This window comes from Callospermophilus lateralis, chromosome 3 (genome assembly GCF_048772815.1).
Source record: "Callospermophilus lateralis isolate mCalLat2 chromosome 3, mCalLat2.hap1, whole genome shotgun sequence".
Lineage (NCBI taxonomy): Eukaryota > Metazoa > Chordata > Mammalia > Rodentia > Sciuridae > Callospermophilus > Callospermophilus lateralis.
In genome coordinates this window covers 39,127,960-39,148,915 of record NC_135307.1, presented here as the reverse complement: position 1 = coordinate 39,148,915, position 20,956 = coordinate 39,127,960, and positions in this window count along the sequence as shown.

Below are 20,956 nucleotides of genomic sequence, written 5' to 3'. Positions count from 1 at the left end.
ATACCCAGTCCCCTCAAGTTCGTGTTCTTCCCACATACAAAATTTATTCATTCCATGTCATCTGCCACAAAAGTTTTAACTTGCTCCAGCATCAACTCAAACTCTAAGTCCAGAGTCTCATCTAAATATAATGTAAATGAAATATGGGTGAGACTCAAGATATAATTAATTCTTAAGCAGACTGCTCTCCAGCTATTAGTCTGTTGAAAAAAATTATGTGTTTGCAAAATACAATGCTAGAATAGACATAGGATAGACATCCCATTCAAAAAGAGAAAAACAGGAGGAGAAAGAGATAACTGGTTCCAAGCTGGTCCAAAACATAACACTACACACAACATTATCTTAGAGATTGGAAATAATCATCTTTGCTTTAATGTTGCATGTTCCATACACATGGAGGTCAGGTTGGCCCTCCAACTCTCTGGGTACCCGTGTCCTCATGGGTTGAAGTCCCAGACCTGAAGCTCTCCCAGGTTGGAGTTACATGCTGATAGCTCCTCCATTCTCAGGTCTCAGGGACCTGCTCCTATAGCACCACTGAACATTGCTCTAGTAGGAGCAATTGTGGCCCTACTCCTGTGATAGTTCTCTGCCTGGATCTAAATACTATGTATCCTTTAAAATTTATATGGAAGTAGTCTTGTTCCCACAGCTCTTGCATTCTGTGCTCCTGTTGAGTTGGTATTACATGGATGCTGCCAAGGTTTACCCCTGAATCCTCTAAAGAAGTAGTTCAAGCCACACCTGGGCCTGGTTGAGCCACAGCTGGCATTTCTGGCAGATCACTCATAACCTAATCATATTCTAAAAGTCCCATTTCTTGATACTTTTGGATTGAAGATAAGTTTTCAACATAAGAGTTTTAGGATGACAGAAACCTTCAAACCAAACAAGTATTTAATAACTGCATGGACTGGGTTTTTATTGTACTGCCATTTTTACCTTTCATTGTGTGTGTGTGTGTGTGTGTGTGTGTGTGTGTGTGTGTGTGATATAGTATCTTATATTTTAATGACCTAAGAAATTAGGGAGAGATATTGTTCATATTTTAAAAATCTTGCAACTTCTTTAAATTCAGAATTATGAATATGATGACCTACATTGTACTATTCCTCAAGCCATTTCATTTCTTACTGTCCTAATTATTGCTTCCATAAGAACTCAAAGAAATAGTATTCTAAGTGATCTTGAGGATGCAAAAAAAAAAATTCACATATTTGGCAATATGATGTAGTATTCTGAATCTCAAGTATTGATACCTTAATCTATGTAAGAGTGTTTACATTCCTCTACAATTGCTTTTCTGATAAAAGAAGCATATTAAGAGTTTCACTTGGCCCCTAAGAATCATACTATACTAGAATAAGTTAAAATAAATATACAAAGCAACAAAATAAATTAAGCTTGACAGTCTTAAGTGTGAAAGGCATTTGAGGGAGGAGAGTAGAGACCAAGAGAACTGGAGTGGGCAGGGATGCTCTCAAAGGACACAGCCTTGGCAGTACTGTTGGAAGATGGAAGGACATGGTCAGGTGACATAGACAGAGCTTCAGGCTTTAATGGCACTGAAAAGAAAAGCTAAGAAACAGTTACTGCAAGAGAGTAGGTACATAGAAACCTATGTAGGAAGAGCTCTGGATGTTTGGGTATTTAGATTCAATTTGGTGAAAATAAAATAAAACAAAAGCCAGGGATTGGATATGTAAAATAGTGTGTGAAAAAGCACAAGTACTGATAATACAAAAGGTAAAATATGGAGAGTGAAACATATTTAAATGCATAAGTTCATGTTTGCTAACATGAAATAAAAGTGATAAATATTTATAGAGGCTGCCTCTTATTTTATAAAATCTCTCCACAGGAGAAGAAAAACATGAATTTAATTATGGAAAACAATCATTGGAAATAGTATGAGAAAATGACTGCTTTGTCTGGAGGGCCTGGAAAAAAGTTATACTAAACTATTTCTGAGCTGAAGCAAAATGAATGTAGAATATTCCTTCATGAGAACTCAAATATCCAGTGGGAAATTGCTAGAAGGAAGTTTTTCATACCTATTCCCAGGTCAAAAAGTGAGAAGCAAGACGTCTAGTTAGACACCCCTATGTGATTAAATTTCAGCTATGAATTAAACATGAAAAATATATAACATAAACATTATTGTAAAGAAAAATAACCTCTTATTTAAAAAGAGAATGTTAAATAATAGATTTATTTCTCTATGATGTTAGAAACATTGGGTAGAAAAACTTACATTTCAATCTCCCAGTTATTTTTAGACAAAGAAACATGATGAGTACATGTTTTTTTAAAGTAAAATTTAGAATTGTACTTATGCAGGTGTATTTTGAAAACTTGAATGAAAAATGGTCTTTGGGCACAAAGTTTTTGTTTGGTTTATTTTGCTTTGCTTTAATTAATTGTGTGTGTGTGTGTGTGTGTGTGTGTTTAATTGTGGAGGGCAGTTTACAATTAGAAAAAAAGTCCATTTAATTATAAACTTAATATTTTGCTGTCAATTTGAAGCAATTTTTGACTGACAAAGTCTTTCTCTGAACTGAAATCAAGGAACTCAGGATTAGGAGATATGGAAGGATCAGAGAGAATAGGGAAAGAAAACAGAATAGGTAGAGCCAGAATAGGGAATTGAAATTGTAAAATTTGTTATAAATAAACATTCAGAAATCTTTCATTACTTATGAAACAAAAGAAATGTTGGAAGGCCACAATTATATTTATAAAGGCATGACAAGTATATTATCTCTCAAGTGTAGAAAATAACAAAATGCACAATATTATGTCTGGAGTTCTATATCTAACATGAAAATAGTCCTATTGAGAAGTTCTGTTCTAGCCAGTCGTGCTTTAAAAATATAGAGTAGCCAACCAAAGTATTAAAAAGTAATGCTTTCCAGTATACAGGTCCTGGGAATTTTTAATGAAGACTTATGAAGTACAAAATTGTATTGTTCTTATTGGTTTATAAGAAATATTTAGCAATGCACAAAATGTTCCAGTAAAATCTATGCACTGTGAGGTCTATCAATCTTTGAAAAGCAATGCTGCAAATTGCTTTATAGAACTATGGGGGTGGGAGATGGTGTGAAGAGAAAAAGAGAGAGAATGTGTGTATACACATGTGTGTGAGTGTGTTTCTGTGTGTGCAACAGTATTTGATCTTGAGGGAAAGTAAATAAGTTTAATATCTCTGTTTTGGGAAGACCTCTATGTGTGATTGTTGCTGAGCTTCAGAGATGAGTTTCACTAATGTGTCCAGTAGTACAATACCAGGGCTGGAGAAGATGTCAGTAAAACATTTAATTTTCTCTACTATTTACAGACAGATTTGCTCTTAACAAAGGAAGATAGTGCTGCAGCCCTTTTCTTAAAGTTTTTGAAAAGAAATATTCCTTGCAATTCTTCACCATTTCAAATTAAATAATAGCATATTTAGGCATCCATTTCACAACATGAAAAGCTAACACAGTGGTTGATATGAAGTCAGAGTTCTGGAGAAGTATATCTATGCAACAAGTTGAGTAAGTGCTGAATACTTTTAGCACGATTAATTAGTACAGTGAGAATTTAGTATAGATAGTTTGGGTTCACCAACTTCCTATGCAAAAGTAATCACATCAACTTAATTACATATTTTTATGCAGAGTAAGAATTTCATAAATATTTTCAAATAAATGGAAGAATGAGTGATAAACAGTATTAGAGATAAAATGAAAAAAATCTACCATATCACTTACCCTATTTATTTATGAAATCACTACTTCATTTCTTAGATGTATATGTGTGGGTTAGATCCTATGTTGATCTTTTGAAAGTACTTCTACATATAAAAGCTAAAATTAATTCAAGGACTCCAAAGTAGATATTTGTGATAAGTATTAGTCTTATGACAAGATGATATATTGTTTTGCATCACAGGCTATGGAATTCTTGAGACCTGTATTCCAATTTTAGACCTGTTCTTATAAGCTATGAACTAATAAATAGATAATATTTCTGATAATTGACTAGCCCAGCAATAATACAGAGACTAAGACTAGTTAATAATTGTAAGTATGAAATGTAATGTTCTTATCATTATTAATTTGTGTTCTCAATCTACACACTGTTTTTCATTTTTGAGGTACTCCCATTCATGATGTGAATGTTTAGTCTCATCAACTCTTTCCTCCATTCATTTAGAAAATACTTAATTGAGTAACTGACAGACAGTGGACCCCTGTGTAGCAGTAATTGTTCAGTCCATGAGAAATAGGTTTCAGTTTATGAAGAGAATTCAATTAGACAATGGACAACATAAAAATTCTTTGGGAAAAATAAACATAGTATGTAAGTATAAAGCAGGTATGAAGCAACTGAACTGAAGGTACTATATTAACACTACTTTGTTTAACTGTAGGGACAATTAACCGTTTAAACTACAACCATCAATATGCCTATTGAATCTACTTATCAGCCATGATCATTTGTAGCATATAGAATAGGTCATGAAGAGAATCAGAAAAACATTTATAGGGCTTGAAAATTATTCATATAAAAAAGGGTGAGTGGAGTTTTTTGTTTTGGTTTGGTTTTGGTAACAGAGAAACTGGAATGTAGTATAACTGGAATGAAATAGAAGTCATGTCTAATTGTCACTGTTACTATAGACTAAAGAAGTTTTGTTCAGGCAACCTCTATAGAGGTTCATCTCACTACAATGTAACTTAAGTACCACTCTATACAACTTTTCAGTATAATAAAATAATAATTATAAAATATTGGGCTAGGGACTGGGGTTGTGGCTCAGTGGTAAACGCACTTGCCTAGCATGTGTGAGGCACTGGGTTCAATTCTCAGCACCACATACAAATAAATCAAATAAAGGTCCATCAACAACTAAAAAAAATTTTTAAAAATAATAATGGGCTAATAAAACTTATAGAAACCCAGTCAGGACTACAGCATAACAGTTTGAATTTTACAGTACTGTCAAAACACATCTGGATAGGCTGGTATGGGAAGCTGAAGTTGGACCTCAGCAAGAATCAGAAGGTGTCCTATCCTACATCTATGCACCAAACTCCAACTGTTTAACTCGAGAAATAAAGGGAGGTGATGTAGCAGCAAGAGCTAAGTCTATGTATTTGAATATGTGTGTACACATATCTGTGTGTGTGTGTGTGTCTCCTGGAGTTAGGACACCCTATTTAAAGCATTATCCAAAGACAGAATTGGTTGCCTTGGAAGAACATGAGTCCCCTGTTTCTGAAAGCTTTCAGACCTAGGCTTGATGACAGTGAGAAAGGGACTGTGGCTGGGATTTAAGCATTGGATAGATATATGGACTGAACATTTAAGTATCTTTCCAACCCTGGTATCCTGCTGTCATAATATGCTCAAATGTTCAAATAAAAAAAAATTCACTGTGGTTAGGAGAAGGAGAAATAGAGGGAATGTATATTTTCTAGTCTCTTTGGCCCGTAGTAAATAGTTGGAAAATCCGTCAAAAGGCCAAAATTATATTAGGACTGACAAGCCTCACCCAGTGCACACCCCAGGCGATGTTCTCATGTCACTAAGAAACAAACTGGCCCACCCGGAAGAGAGCCTCACTAATCTTGATGCCTAGAAGCTTGAAGCCTCGCTGCAGAAGTGAGCAGTCAAAGGGAGCTTGTCACTGCTGATTAGTTGAAAACAAAGAAAACACTAAAAGGAGAGGGAAAAAAAAGGAAGGATATTTCTTTGCCAAGATGGATCAGGTCCACCAGCTAAGCTCTGTAGCTGGAGGGTAAAGTTAAGTTACCCTCCTTGGCGGTGGTCACTCCTGGCTGTAGTTCGTAAACAACAATCTGCAGCGTAAAAGCAAGCAAGAAAAAAAAAAAAAAAAAAAAAAAAAAAGTACCTTTCTTTCCTCTGAAGGGATTTCTGGCTAAAGGAACAGTGTCAGCTGCCTTCTGGGGTTCCTCCCCTCAACATATGTGGACTCTGACTGGAGGCAGCCAACCTGGGCTTCTCTCCAGTCAGGGGCATATGGTGAGGTCACAGTGGCTGAAGGGCCTGAGACAGAAGACTATTGATTTCAGAGTCAGAGAGAATAAACCCATCAAACGCAGGTGCACAGAAATGAGGATATCAGAACAGCTCCTTGACTTTCTTGCTGAATTTCCAGGGTTCCCCCACCCCTCTCTGGGTGATTTGTCAGCACACTTAGATAGAATTCAGGGAGTGGTAGAAGAGGAGTAAAAAAATAAGCCTGAATACTTTCCAGTAGTACTATGAATTTTGCAGCATGCAAGAATTGTTTTACACAGAACAGTAGTTTATGATTATTGAGGCACCAAAGAATAGCACTGCCAAGAATTTACTGAACAGCGGGGCTTTTCTGACAGGAACTGCGCAGCAATGTTCTCCCAGCAGCCTGACGTCATTCTGTGCTGGTTAGGGTGCGATTGGGTGGAGAGAGGCTGAAGCTGACAGGAAAGGGATTATGCAGGTATGCAAAGGCAGGAATACATAATTTACAGACGATTCCCTACAGAGTCAGGAATTATAGTTCAGATGAATGCCGCAGCACTTGCAGCACAGAATTCAGGATATAAAATACATATTCTGCCAGGAAGTAATATGTTGCAACTCTGACCCAATTCACCACCCACCTAAGTCCATTAGGAAACAAATGAAACAGTCTAAATAAAGAGAGGGAACTAATTGAGGTTAGGATTTCCAGAACAGAGAGAGCTGAGACTCTAATTAAGGAAGCCTCTAACCCCACGCATGGAGCAAAGGAGTTGGAACAGAGAGGACATGAATTCCTTCTGTTTTTCAGACAATAGCACCATCTGACAAGTCAAACATCTGTCCAAATGACCAAACATATGCACAGACCAGCTTAAAATGACAAAGCACAAACATTTAATTTGAAGGTATCTGTGTGAAAGAAAGACCCAGAGAAATTGGGATGGAAGGAAACTGACACCATGGCTTTGGGATCCATCCCGAATGCCAAACATATATAAATCTTGGATTTTGGGGATTCCTCAAGTAAAAAATCAATATAATTTTAGAAAATCAACAGACACGAAAGTGGTCATCTGAAACACTTACCAGGAAATTCGGCTCAAGATTATTGGTCTACATGATCTAGTGTTCAGAAAAGCAAACGTGGCAGCTTGATTAGTTATTTACCTTGCAACCAAATGCATTTGTTCAAATCCTAGCAGAATCTACCTTTTCCCTTTTGCTTTGGTGGCTAACCAGCCACATAAAGTAATTGTTCTCAGCCATTAAATTAAAAACTAGAGTAAGGAACAAAAGCCAAAATAACATAGTTAATGAAAACCTACCGATGTTTTAAGTCATTAGATGGCACAGAAGAACCTCTGGTTTATTAGGAAATGTCACCTGACAGCAGCTAGCATTTGGACCAAGTCTTATATCACTGTCCAGTTCAAACTATGACAAAACGAAGAAATTGCTTAAGCAAAAACAAGGACAATAAAAACAAAGGTTTTCTAAATTACTGTTGCCTGTGTCATTAAATTTCATATTGTGCATGGAATATAAATACATCACTTTGTTCTGCATGACAAGCAGAAGTGAGCATTCATACATTACTCAGCCACTTAATTAAGTGCCTGGGATATTTGCAGTTAGCAGAAACTAATAAGGGAATCACATTTAAATTCAAATCACTCCTCAGGGTAGCTGTCTGCAACATAAGCAAAGCTTACTGGGTAGATGTTCCACTAAATGCTCAGCTAAAAGCTTAGATTCACTGTATTTGTGAATAAAGAATAATTCTACTTGTGATTAAAGGTGAGAGTAAAATAAACAATCCTGTTCTGGATTTGTGAGTGGCATTTTATGTCCCCTGTTTTAAATACTCATTTTGTCTATTACTTTGTCTGCTAGAACAAGGGTATGATTTAGGACTTTGCTAGTGTAAAGCAGGAGGTTCTATAAAAAAACAAATGACTAGGCTGACCCCTTCCATGGCAGCCTTTCAACAGACCTGACAGTAATGTCCCTGGACCACAGACGTAAACAACAAAATTATAAAGTCTCCATTCAATAAAAAGCAAGCAGGAAACAAAGTGATGCAAGGTCAAGGAAGGGGGAGAATGAGGAGGAGAGAGGAGGGATCCATCTATTTAAAACAAGAAGCCCAGTCTTCCAAACTCTGAGGAATTGCCACTGCCCAAGAGTGGGTTTATTTTTAGCCATTCATCTTTATAAATTTTAACTTTTCTGGACTAAAACAGTCCCATATGGTTTCAAATCTGCCCTTGATTCCAAACAGCCCCCACACTGAGCTTCTTCAGAATTTCAAAGCCATCTGGTCACCAGGGGTACAAGTGACCTCACAGTATCCCTTTTCTACAAAGTGTGGTTCTCAGGTTTAAGAAACTGGACTGTCAAGCCCCTAAGTATTATTAAGGGCATAGGTAACACTGCACAAAAGAGAAATGTGCTCCATACAGAAAAGTATATAGTTTCACCTGCCACCTTGTATCATTTTGCTACAGAAAACATAAATTCCTAAATTCCAGATTGCATTTCCAAGTAGAAATAAATCAAAGGAAACCTGAATATTTTAATATTGCATTTAGAGAGAACACAATATTTTTTGGTTAGATGGAAATTTGGCATCTTCTGTAGGTCATAAAATCTTTGAAGCATAAATTCTGATCATCACAATAGGTACTGTCACACAGCATCACCTCAGATACTGTCAAGGTACCATCTGGCATTAGTTACACAGCAGTGGATGGAAAAGATGTAGGTCTAGCACCTAATTCTTAATAGTACAGAGATCAGTATTTATACTAGCATCAAGAAACACCACAGGATAGCTCCTATGGAGGGATGTATGTGGAAAATATTGTGACAATTTTTAGAGAAGATCATTATCCTTTGACCATTAACCCTTATATTGGCAAAACGGCAAGGAGGCTTACATTCTAATCATAATCCTTTTATACAGTTGAATTTTTACCAGGCATATGTATTAATCTTTATTAGGGGAAATAGTAATTCAGCTAAAAAATAAAAGTTTACCTGCAGATTTTCAAACTTTTCCCTAACAGTTTCTCTCAAATACCTTGATTTGAGTGTACTATTAAATATTCATTTGCACTCAATAAAATCCATCCCACTATTATGAATAGCCTCCTAAGTCTATAACCACACTTACCTCAATCTTTCAAATAAAGTGCCTCTAGGGACAATTTCCAGTCAGATCTGTTGCATTCCTGATCAAATTGTTGAGGATAAACTCTTATTTAAGTCTTATACACTTGAATATTTAAGATAGGAGTTGAATAATCAACTATAGTAGGCTAGTTGCAGTAATAAATAATGCCAAAAATGAAATAAAGTTAATTTAATTTTAGTGCCACAGATCAATGTGAGAATATTTACAGGGTGTGTTATATAACGAAGGTCCACATTCTTTCCGTTGTACTACTCAGACAGGACCAAGAATTTCCACATTCAGCTAACAGATGAGTAAAGGAAGTCATGAAGGATAGGGTGAGAAATTTTATGAGCCAAGCATGTCATTGGCATTTGTTACTTCTAACCACATTTCATTCACATCACTAAGTCACATGGGTTAGCCTATCTGGAAGGGAAATATGACTGAAGTATTTGCCAAGAAAATCTTGGTAAATACCACAGTAAATTGTATCACTGGTCTGATTTCTCCATTCATTCCATGCACCCATGCCTCTAATAATATGACTTTGAAGGTCTTATGAATAGAGTGAGCAGTGTGCATCTCTTCATCTTGTTGATAGTGGCTTTGGCCATTAAATTTGCTTTCGTCAATGAAAAGTTAACAGAAATCACAAAAGCAGAAATTTTAAATGTGCTAAGGGAGCTTGGCTGGCCCTTGCATTCTTTTCCTTATGTTTGAGAACAGTATGACCCAAGAAAAATGAGAGACATGTAAAATAGAACAAAACTTGAGCAGATATAAGTCTGGAGCCAAATCCAGCCAACCCAAAGAACCTCCCAGTATAGCACAGCCTACACCAGCTAAACCATGATTGGTCTATATCCTATGAGGTGGTAATAGTTTTGTTGAGTAAAGAGACAGGAAGTGGGGGCAATTCGTTATACATCATTATTGCACAGCAGCTAACTGATACAGACACATAGCAATCCTACTTCAGCTAGCATCTGTGAGCAATTACAATTTTTTTTTTTAAAGAGAGAGTGAGAGAGAGAGAGAGAGAGAGAGAGAGAGAGTGAGAGAGAGAGAATTTTTTTAATATTTATTTTTTAGTTTTCGGCGGACACAACATCTTTGTTTGTATGTGGTGCTGAGGATCAAACCCGGGCCGCACGCATGCCAGGCGAGCACGCTACCGCTTGAGCCACATCCCCAGCCCAGCAATTACAATTTTTAAAGTACTTCACTAAAGATCATTTGTAAAGAATTTTTCACCTGAAATTTAACACTAAATATTGCTATCATTGAATAACTATTAAGAGAATTGTGAAATCTGTTAAGTTAGTGCAAATGCGTTAACACTAAGAATGGGTATTTAGATTACACACTGTTGCTTGACTATATTTTTCAATTATTGTCCTGTATCATTATTTAGTATCCTTACATTCCATAAAATGTTCATTATAAAGTTGAGTACATCTGTGAGAAGTTAATAACTCAGAAAGTCACTTGTGAAACAGTGAAAAATATAGTATCTATTCAACTACTATAACTACATATGATCATCTGATGGTATTGCTTTGAGACTGTGAATTACCTGGGTTTCTACACTCTGGCCCCACTTTAGAAGAGTTATGCCATAGCTGGTTAGAAGAACAAAGAATGATCAGAAAGAGATTTGATTTTATACCAGTCAAGAACTTCAAAATATTAGGAATTTGGAATGTACTGCCCAGTTAAATCTTCACAATATTTTTATTCAGTATTTATTCTTATCCCCATTTGTAGATAAAAGATTCAACTTTTAATTTTTCCTAATTTTTCCAATGTTGTATCCTCCTAATATCTCACAAAGCTGAAGGGTTCCATCTAAAATTAAGGGAGTCTCTTTCCAGTCTGCATTTCCTCCACTGCACTAGGCTGTCACTACAACTAGTGTACATTCAGTAACTTCAGTTAATAAAAACAAGGCTAAAATCATTAGCTAAGATCAAGATGAGGAATGAGAAGGAAAAATACATTATCTAATCATACAGATTTATGTGACTTAGCTTTACTTTCTTAATTTCACAATGAAATTTCATAATGCTTAACCTACACGACAGAAAATGATTCATAAACAGGGAATCTAATGAAGAGGAGATTTGTTTGCAGAATAAGAATCAATAAATTTAAAATATTTTTATAAACAAATATAAAAAGATATGGAGAGCCTTCCCTCAATCTCTTAAATAGTGCATACAAAAAAATGAACTCAATATATTACAATTTTGAAGAAAATAGCTTCAAATTTTAGAAGTTGTTAATTTTTAATAAGTAAAAAAGTATATGTTTAGCCAATGTAACATAGCATACATTGCAAGAGTTCTTCTGTATCTGAAGTTTACAAAACCTATCACCATCTCTCCTCACCTCTGACCCATTTACCATAAGAATCAGATAAAGACAACATAAACCAATTCAAGAATTCAAGATGAGTTCTGTTTTAATTCCTTAATATATCAATTGAATGTTTAAGTCAACACAGGGATGAGGGACAGGAGCATAGTAGTGACTTGGGATGGAAACAACACTCTGCTTCATGAACTCACTGGAACTCGTGACACCTGCTCCACCTACTGAGTCAGCCTCCTGGTGGGTGGGTGCTGGAAAGGGAAAAGTGGGTGACAAATGCAATTTCCATGAACCAAAATAGGTTCTGGCACATTTAGCTCATAAGACATTTTTTTTTCTACTTAACTCTTCTGAGAAAAATTTGGAATAAAATATATTTACCATAAAAATTTTTTTCTTCATATAAAAGAAACTTTAAAGATTGAGACACAAATTTAGTTTCTATTGCTACATAACTGCAAAACATAAGTTTTCTGGTTTCTCCATCCATTTCTAATTACAGCTGGTATATAAGATTAACTCTTCCCCCAAGATGAGCTTTCTACTTTTTAGTAAAGAACCATCAAACAGGTGACAAATCAGCTTTAAACAGGTCTTATATCAGCCCAGAAGTTGAAGTAAGCTCTTTCCTGCCAAAAGTGCAGACATCTGTTATCTCTTCCTTAATTCCTCATGTTGAAATTGCAACAGCAGAACAAATTCTTAGCCTCATATCTCACTCAATCATTAATCTATAGATAAAAATGTTAGAATTAAATAATATCAGATTTCCTAATCCTCCCAAATGTTCATTTTGGGAAATATTCTCCTCTTACAAGTTTGTTTTGTTAGAAAAAAAAATACTGAGATTTTTTTTTTCAGACTCACTTCCATTTTAGTGGGGATCTGGGAATATATAAATTTAAAAATGCATGTTTACATGCCAACAGACATCAAGGCCCCAAAGCAGGAACTGTATCATCAAGGATGATGCCACACACACCAAGGTGGCCCAGGATGAGCTATTCCGTCTCTTGTTTTAACTCTTTTGAGATTATATAAACTCTTATTTCAGAAAGATAGATACAAAGATAGGTAGTTAGGCAACTTGCTCCATTATATGCACTTAAATATAACTGATTATAATAATGACATACAGCAGAAAACATGATTTCAGCAACACTTCACCCCATGTAGAAATCTACAAATACTAAATGACATTGCTAGTGTTAGGTTTAGGTGATTTGAAGGGACAACTAACAATTTTCTTTTCAAATATCCAGTAAAAGAAAATAATTAAGTTCTTTTCATAGCTGCTATGAAACACAAAATAATGCAAATTTATATTCCAGAAGAATGAATTTGAACTTTCAAGAGATAAGAATCAGTTGACCTATTTGCATAAAATATACAGTCAGCGTGTATTTATAAAATTAATGTATGAAAGTGATTTCACAATGTGTTCCTAGATCATAAGCCCTCTTTATTTAACTGGAATTAAAAAAAATAAAATGTTGTTGGCAGCAAAACTTGTGACAAATATTTCCAAATGGAGATTTAATTAATTGTACAAGCAATGTTTGAATAGCCATTGCCAAAATAAATAAATACCATGAAGAATGCTCGTCTCCCATGCAATTTGCATTGCATTATCAGTTCTCATTTTAATCATCGATAACCCTTTACTAAGAACCCATTGTGGACATAGCATTAGCATTGCTCTGTTTGCTACAGATGTTATAAACTATATTATTCTCTCAGAAGGTTGAGAGGACAGAAGTGGATCTAGGAGAAAGGGAGTAAGAGGTGAGTCTTCTGACCTGTCTTCCTGCACTTTATGTAGAGCAATGGAGCATGTTGCTATTCCTCCTACAATTCCATTTGTTTGAAAATGTGGAGAAAAGTCACACATTTTTCCAGAATTTAGTTTTTATGAGAGTTCTGGTAGAGAAATAGACATTTATCTGTCAAGATACATCTCTTATCTGTCTCATTTATTATTGACTAAACAATCTAAATTATTGCCTAAGTAAAATAATATTAATTTAGAAATGAATCCTAACTGTATTTACATGTTTTTTATTTTTACTCATGGTGTTATATTTTAAACATGTCACCCTAATCATTTTTCTCTTGTGTTTTACAAGTGTCTAATATTGCTTCATTTGCAAAACTCTACACTGAGCATTAAAATCTTATGAGATGAGAGGGGGGAGACAAAGGGAGAAAGAAGGGAAAGCATATGGAAAAAGTAGGAGACCTTCAATGTTACACAAAATTTATAAGAGGTTGTGAGGGGAAAGGAGGAGGGAAAAAAGGGAGAGAATTAAACAACAGCAGAGGAGGTAGAGAGGGAAGATGGGAGGGGAGGGGAGGGGGGATAATAGGGGATAGGAATGGTAGCAGAACACAACAGTCACTAATATGCCATTATGTAAAAATGTGAGTGTGTAACCAATGTGATTCTGCAATTTGTATTTGGGGAAAAAATGGGAATTCATAACCCAATCGAGTCAAATGTTTGAAAGATGATATATCATGAGCTCTGTAATGTTTTGAACAATCAATAAAAAAAATAAAAATTAAAAAAAAATTAAAAAAAAATCTTATGAGATTGAAACACATACTTCCCTAATGAAATTATCACAAAACTCTATTTTATTCTTTCTGAATACTTTTTGCTATGCCTCATTATAATGCTTTGTTTATTGACTCAGTGCTACATTATATAGTTATATTATTCCCCCCTTAATTTACTTTTGGCTACCCAAAGTAGGAAGTAGTTAATAAATATTTCAAAATTAAGCTTGAATGGGATAGTTTTATTGGCAAAAGCTGAATAAGACACCATGATGCTGTAATGAGTTTTTAACCCTAGACCTTATTGCTTGAACAATAGCTTAAAGTAGAAGAGAGGAAATAAACATATATCTGAATGAATGAAAAACTAGAGACACACACAACATCTAGAAGATATTTTTGCCATTAAAAATCAGGTGGATAGGGCAGAGGGGTTGTATGGGAAGGAAGGGGGCATGGGGTTAGAAATGATGGTGGAATGTGATGATCATTATTATCCAAAGTACATGTATGAAGACACGAATTGGTGTGAATATACTTTGTATACAACCAGAGATATGAAAAATTGTGCTCATATGTGTAATAAGAATTGTAATGCATTTCGCTGTCATATATAAATTTTAAAAAATCAGGTAGAAACACTAAAGAAGGTGCTGTGTGTGCCCAAACGTCATCATGGAGCACTCTCTGGAAGAACAAGGCAGTATTCATGTGAATGTGCAATATGCTTCATTAAGTTGAAAACAAAAGCAAAGCTCAAAGGAGTCTCTTGAAAATTTTTTTTAGATGACAGTCATAAACATTAGGTTTACTTGTTTGTTTGTTTTTTGTTTTCTAGCTTTTAGCACCTTTGCTCCATTTCCACCCCCACCCCCCATATCTTAATACAGGGTAATTTAGAGGAGCCTTTTCCAGTGAGAATTGGTCTCTATAGGTCAGAGGAAACAGTCCTTCATGTTCTCGGCACTTCCTGCATTGCATGGATTTATGAAATAGCAAACAGCATTAGAAAACCTAAAATTGTATTTCTATCCTTGAAATGTTGGTTAATTTCCACTCAATTATTTGTTTTATTTTTAAATCTCATGCTTAATAGAATACTTTCAAGTACTTTCAGTCTAAATGTGATTCGGCTTCTAGATGTTACTATTATGAACTTTGGGAGAATTCCTAGTCTAAATAAAATTAATGATGGCAAGAGGTCCTGCCTCACCAACCCAACACAATTTTTTTTTGTCATATATCTCTGTGGTTATATCCTGAGTTTTAGCTGCACAAGGGCTATTCTTGCTGAATGATATGGAGTTTAAGAAAGTATGCACAATGTCCACTGGGAATTGATCCAAGACCTAGATCTAGAACACTAGATACCAAAATAAATTGAGTTTCATTAGATTACTAAATGACCCATTTTTTTCTATCTTCATTTCTCGATGGAATTTAATGAAATCATTGTAATCAACCATAACAAAGTCAAGAAGAGATCAAGGAACCATGTATATCTGCACATTTTTCCCTTGTTATTTCTATTTTTCCCTTAACTTCTATTAATTTACTTAATTAGTATTCTGTGATTCATCATTCTCAAATATCTATGTCAAATACAAACTTTGCCCACATGTGCATCCTCCTACAGCTCTGACAGAAAAATAGACCCCTCCTTTTTTTTTTTTACTCTATAACCAAACCAATTTGCATGTCAGTCTTGACTTCTTTCCACTGTAAATTCACACCCTGTTCTTGAATTCAGTGGTCCTTTTATACATCTGAAAGCTACAGCAACACTGAAGATATAGGAAAGTCATTTTTCCAAAACTTTTCACAATGATCATTGATCTTCATTTTTCTCAACAAGTAAATATAAATAATCTGAAAAGCAGGAAGGAGAATAAATTTAATGTTCTTTAAGGGTATATGTTCATATTCTACTACCTGTTCCTCCAAAACTTACTGTGCAACATCTAGCTAAACTACAACTTGTGTATATATCTAATGCATCTCTAGGAAAATGAGATCAGCACTAGTAACAAGAGTTTCTACTGAACAACAAAGACTAAAAAACCAGATATGGTCACGCACACCTGTAAACCCAGTGACTTGGGAGGCTGAGGCAGGAGGATGGCAAGTTCAAAGCCAGTCTCAGCAAAAGCAAGGCACTAAGCAACTCCATGAGACTCTGTCTCTAAATAAAGTACAAAATAGGGCTGGGGATGTGGCTAAGAGGCTGAGTGCTCCTGAGTTCAATCCCTGGTACCTACCCCACCCCAACAATAACAACAACAAAAAACAAGGAACAAAAATGTCTCCGAGCAAATAGTTCTACTTTGTAAACATAAAATGATCAATCTAACAAAGGTAGATTGGCTAGTTAGGTAGGAGTGAAATTGTTTGAATGAAGTTTTGGTCAGAATATAAGTTTTTTTTTTTTTTTTAAAGCCAAAGTGTTTGGGGGCTGTGATTGTGGCTGAGCGGTAGAGCACTCTCTGCACAGGTGAGACCCGTGTTCAATCCTCAGCACCACATAAAAATAAAGGCATTGTGTTGTGTCCATATACACCTAAAAAATAAATATTAAAAATAAATAAATAAAGCCAAAGTGTTTGAAATACACTCCTGCTTTTCTAAAAGAATTTTATTTCTATGCCATATTTTTTAGATAATCATGTTAATAAGATAACTGTATCAAAATAAAATTGACGTTCTCAAGTCATTCATGTAAAATATAAGGGATACACTTTTAGATTCATTCAATAGCAATGATAGAATCCATACTACAGTCTTTTGAAAATAGGTCATCAAGAAATTAGAAGGTATAACCTAGCAGTGGTTAGGTTTTCTAGGGATAAAAAGCATTGGTAGTATACTAAATTTCATTGGCAAGATTTTAAAAGAGCCTACCATAGAGAGAAAAAAATGAAAGCAAATAAAAGTAAAACCCCTAAAAGTACACAGAAGCCCTCCACTGCGTTACCATGACACCAATTTTGGAAATCCAAGTGAGTTTAAATCCCGCCTCTGGCAATGTTATATATAATATGTGTAAAATGTATTCTCAGACCTTGAATTGAAAATTTGCTTCTCTTCAGCTCTTCTCACAGTCTGAGAAAACAAAAGTCTGCAGGAGAAAAATAGTATGACTTGGAAAATTAACACAATATATATTTGGTATTTTTATTCCTACACTTTGTATTCTGAAGCTTCTTTGTAACCTTATGTTGCCAAAGAGAATTGTATTTTTCCAAAGCAATACTGGGAGTTGAGGCAACATTATAAAAATAAAAGAAGTTTACTGGCATTAGGAAAGAGCTATTTCTATGGACATAGTATTTGGCTCTGTGCCTATGTTTGCACCCAGCTCAGCCATCAACCATGTTCTGTTCTGCTTCTGGTCCCTAGAGTTACAAGACAGGGAGTTCTCTGTTTCTGAGCAGAGACTTTCCAGAAAAATTGCAGAGGTCTCTCAGGATTAGGTCAGGAAGTACAGGTAAATGCAAAGAACAAAGAGCTACTGGGAAAAAAAAAATGTGCTTTTAGCATAGTGCTGAGCTCTTTCTAGGAGCTCAAAATATCCAAAATGCTGGATACCATGGTGTACACCTGTAATCCCAGCAACTTGGGAGGATGAGTCAGGAGTTTAAAGCCAGCCTCAGCAACTTAGAGAGGCCCTAAGCAACTTAGAAAGACCTTGTCTCAAAATAAAAATAAATAAATAAAAAGGGCTGGGGATGTGGTACATTGGTTCAGCACCCTGGGTTCAATCCCTGGTACCAAAACCAATCAAACAAACAAACAAAACCAATTAAAAAACAAAAGCATTAAATTAATTAATAAAAGTCACTTTCATATCTTACACAGTCTCTAGTCAAAATCTCTACTTGAGGAGTATCCTCATCTCTCATTGTCTTTAACAATCCACAGATTACAATTCAAATGAGTAGCTTGGGCTCACTCGAAACCATATACTTGGAAATCTTCACTTGAGTTTTTGGCCCCAGATATGAGCATTAGAAGAATGTTAATACTATCTATTACTGCCAGTTTCAATATATGGTAAAGGGTACTATGTTACAAAGTGCTTTCATATTCGGGGATGCATAATCACAAATAATCTTGCTTCAATTCTAAACTTTTGTTTTAAAATTAAAGTTGGCATTCTCTTTTCTCTCTTACCACAACCTATTCCAAAATTTTCCAGAAGTTCCTGGGAAAACAACAAGGGCACAGAACATAACCATCCTGAAACACAGTCCCACTATTAAGGGAATAAACCTTTTAGTTGAAGGAGTGTGGAAGATAATTTTCCCCTTTAATTATTCCCATGGGCTATGGCAAAATAATGGAAGACAGTCTGGAACTACATTATCCTCTCCTTGAAATCATTCTTGAATCTAAAGAACCAAAGGAAATGAAAAATAGTGGCATTTAGTGAGCATAAGTGAAAAATAACCCACAAATTTCCTGGCTTAGGTATTATATATTAATCCTTTCACTAGTCCTATGAGTGGATGATATCTACCTCAGCTTACCCATGATGAAACTGAGGCTCACAAAAATCTAGCAACATATTCAAGGTCACACTGTTATTGAAGAGAGGGTGTGGTGGCAAATGCCTATAACCCAAGTGGCTAGGGAGGCTGAGGCAGGAATATCATATGAGTTGAAAGCCAACCTCAGCAAAAGTGAGGTCCTATCCAACTCTAAATAGAATACAAAACAGGGTTGGGGATGTGGCTGAGTGTCAGAGTGCTCTTGAGTTCAATCCCTGGTTACCCCCGCCCCCCAAAAAGAAGGCTCTTAGCCATAGAAAAGGGTGCCCGGTTTCCTCTTCAGACCTCTGTTGAAGTAAAATCTTGAGAAAGTTTTTTTTTCCTTATTTAATACAAGACTGTCATTTAAAAAGATGGAATAGAATGAGGACTTTTGATGACATTAGAGAAACTGGAGAAGGGGGAAAGGAAAGAACAGAGAGACCCTAACCCTCAGGATGTCTGTTTAGTAAGTAAAAAGAAAGGAGGAACATGTGAGGCCCCCTCCTTTCTTTTTAAAGGTTTTAAACCCCTAGGGTTTTAAAAAGGAAATTCAAGGGGCTGGGGTTGTGGCTCAGTGGTACAGCACTCGCCTAGCAGGTGTGAGGCATTGGATTCGATCCTCAGCACCACATAGAAATAAATAAAATAAAGGTATTGTGTCCACTTACAGCTAAAAATATATTTTTATAATGAAAATTCATGAGCCAATGTTTCCACTGCTCAAATTTATCACAACGATTGATAATTTAGTGACTGCAATATTTAGAATATCAAAAGGAGACTTAAGTGGTTTTAAAAATATCAAAGCTATTAGATAAACCATAAGCAAATACTATCTTTGTAGATTAAAAAAATGATTGAATAGTGACAATTTCATATAGGTCAACCTAATATATTAAGATGTTAACACGGACCCAAAGAGAAGGAACCCAGTGAACCCTCTGACTTACTGCTGACTCTGGGCTACTTTACACTACAAGTTTAGACCTGTAAAATTTCTCTGACCAAAGTCGATAAGCCAGTTTTCAGGTAAATCATTCCCAAAAGATAGGTCTGTCCCAGAACTCTGAAACATTATTCGGGAAACAGTCCTTTGCCATGACAGCAGTTTGACACACTGCAAAGCCAAACACATGTAAACACAAGTTCCACTTCTCCCGTGCCAAGGGCAGTTTTTCAGGCTAAGCTGCTGATGTGTTCTTACCTACTCTCACAGCTGTGGCAAGGCGTTAGTTAGGACCTTGGCATAATTTATATTCAGAAGATAATTGTGTGAAAGTGCCAGTTTGACTTTTAAGGGCAGGCCTTCGAGGTTTAGCATAACTAAGCCAGAATTAACATGTCTGCAGCAAGGGCTGAGGCTCACCACAGCTTACAACCAACCCCCTTAGGTTCTCTACCACATGCTTGAGAGGCCTGCTCTCCATGGCAAAGACAGAATATATCTTGCAGGCTCCCTGTGCAGCAAGAGGCTGAAGCAGCATTTAAATTTGATCCTTGGAGCCAAGGGGGAAATACAGAGCTTTCCAATTTCTGGAGAAGAGTTGGAATGAATTTCAACAGATATCACTGTCATGCCTAGAACGAAGAGGCAGACAAGCCCAAGAGGAGAGAGTCACAACACATAAGAATTCCGGATCTCTAAAATGAAAATCGACTGCCAACTCTTCTCATCTGACAGTACATTGCTGTGCGCTCCTGGGAAATCCAGGTTCTTCACAGATGGGCACTTGTGAAATGATTAATCTTCAATGGACATTAAAAATGGACATTTTTCTGCTCTGCCTCTTTCCCTAAAATGTGCAGAGCACACTTAACTTGCTAAGAATTGTTCTGAATTGTAAGTCTAGATCCCAGAAATTAGAGGACTAATAGGAAAAGCAACCTCAGAAATATTTAGCAAGAGCCATATCAGTCTGGAAATGATCATTCTGATAAGGGTAACAAATCTCAATTACACAGAACATAGCAACTAAGACACCGGAGAGAAAATGTATAAGGGTTTAATTCAGAAGAATTTAAGTGAACTTATAAGAGTAGCAGTATATAACAACTTAAGATTTTTTTTTTTTTCAGAAACTGTATCTACCTTGGTGGTTGCCTGTACCTTCCCACTGACTCTATCTCTTCCCACTAAACTCTCACATTTTTCCCTCTTCACTTAAAGAAAGAACTTGAAACAGTTCTTTTAAGTTAGATATCCACATACTACTATAAATGCAACCTGTATTTATTTACAAATGGTTTCTTTGGAATGGCCCTATGATTTATCTATCTCATTATGACTTAGGTAACT